Raw genomic sequence first — 2,202 nt, forward strand, 5'->3', positions numbered from 1 at the left:
GGGTGGAGCCGGGTAATCGCGCCCTTTGGGAGGGCCTCCGACCGTTGGAATGCTTCTGAACGGGCGGAAATAGAGGCCTTTGCGGAGGGACAGCGTCTCAAAGAAAACTAGGTGCGCGTGCCTCTCCCGCCTTGCGGGGCAACTTTTGCCCCTCTGTCAGGGTGGGGCTGGGAAATTGCGGCTTCCAGGCGGGCCTCCGACCGTCGGAAAGCACTCGGAGTGGGCAGAAACGGAGGACTGCCTGGAGGGACAGTGTCACAAAGATGATTAGGTGTATCCGCTTCTCCTTCTTTTTGGGGCAACTCTTGCCTCTCTTTCAGGTTGGGGCCGGGAAATCGCAGCCTTCGGGCGGTCCTCCGACCGTCGGAACGCACTCGGAGTGGGCAGAAACGGAGGACTGCCTGGAGGGACAGTGTCACAAAGATGATTAGGTGTATCCACTTCTCCTTCTTTTTGGGGCAACTTTTTCCTCTCTTTCAGGGTGGGGCCGGGAAATTGCAGCCTTCGGGCGGGCCTCCGACCATCGAAACGCGGTTGGTAGAGGCGGAAACGGAGTCCTGCGTGGCGGAACATGATCTCAAAGAAGACTAGTTGTGTCCTTGTGTCCCTCTTTTTGGGGCAACTTTTGCCTCTCTATCAGGGTGGGGCCGGGAAATCCCGGCCTTCGGGCGGGCCTCCGACCATTGCAACGCACTCGGAACGGCCGGAAATGGAGGCTTGCGCAGAGGGACAGCGTCTCAAAAGGACTCGGTGCGCGCGCGTCACCCTGTTTTTGGGGCAACTTTTGCCCCTCTGTCAGGGTGGGGCCGGGAAAACAAGGCCTCTGGGCGGGACTTCGACTGTTGGAATGCGCACAGAACGGGCAGAAACGGAGGCCTGCGTGGAGGGACAGCGTCTCAAAAGGACAAAGTGCACGCGCGTCCACCCGTTTTCGGGGCAACTTTTGCCCCCCTGTCAGGGTGGGGCCGGGAAATCACGGCCTCCGGGCTTACGTCCGACCATCGGAACGTGCTCAGAACAAGCGGAAATGGAGGCCTGCGCGAGGGACAGCATCTCAAAGAGGACTGGATGTGTCCGCGTGGCCCTCTCTTCGGAGCACCTTTTGCCCCCCTCTCAGAGTGGGGCCAGGAAATCGGGGCCTCCGGGCGGGCCTCCAACCTTCGGAACCTGCTTGGAACGGGTGGAAAAGGAGGCCTGCACGGAGGAAGAGCGTCTACAAGAGGAATAGGTGCGCGTGTCCCCCTGTTTTCGGGCCAACTTTTGCCCCTCTGTCAGCGTGGGGCCGGGAAGTCGTGGCCTCCTTGCGTGCCTCCGACCGTCGGAACATGCTCGGAATGGGCGGAAATGGAGGCCTGCCAAATGGAGGCCTGCCATTCTTTGGGACAGCGTCTCAAAGAATACTAGTTGTGTCCGTGTGGCCATCTTTTCGGGGAATCTTTTGCCCCTCTGTAAGGGTGGAGTCGGGAAATCGCGGCCTCTGGGCGGGCCTCCGACCGTCGGAACGCACTCGGAACTGCGGACGCAGTTTCCTGCACGGAGGGACAGCGTCTCAAAGGGGACTAGGTGTGTCCGAGTCACCCACTTTTCGTGGCAACTTCTGGCCCTCTGTCAAGGGGGAGCCGGGAAATCGCAGTCTCCGGGCGGTCCTCCGAGCGTCGAAACGCGCTCGGAATGGGTGGAAACGGAGACACGCACGGAGGGACAGCATCTCAAGGAGGACTATGTGTGTCCGCCTCACCCTCTTTTCGGGGCAACTTTTGCCCCTCTGTCGGAGTCAGGCTGGGAAATCGTGGCCTCCGGGCAGACGTCCGACCGTCGGAACGCACTCAGAACAAGTGGAAACGGAGGCCTGCGCGGAGGGACAGCGTCTGAAAGAGGACTAGTTGCGCCCGCGTCGCCCTGTTTTCAGGGCAACTTTTGCCCCTCTGTCAAGCTGGGGCCGGGAAATCGCTTCCACCTGGGGGCACCCCGACCGTTGGAACACGCCTGGTCTGGGCGGAAATGGAGGCCTGCGCGGAGGGACAGCGTATCAAAGAGGACTAGGTGTGTCCACGTCACCAACTTTTTGGGGAAACTTTGGGCCTCTGTCAGCGTGGGACCGGGATATCGCGGCCTCCGGGCAAGCCTCCGACCATCGGAACGTTCTCAGAACGGGCAGAAACAGAGCCGTGCACAGAGGGAAAGCGTCTCAAAGGGGACTAG

Source organism: Varanus komodoensis, unplaced genomic scaffold (genome assembly GCF_004798865.1).
Source record: "Varanus komodoensis strain SLA01 unplaced genomic scaffold, ASM479886v1 scaffold162, whole genome shotgun sequence".
Lineage (NCBI taxonomy): Eukaryota > Metazoa > Chordata > Lepidosauria > Squamata > Varanidae > Varanus > Varanus komodoensis.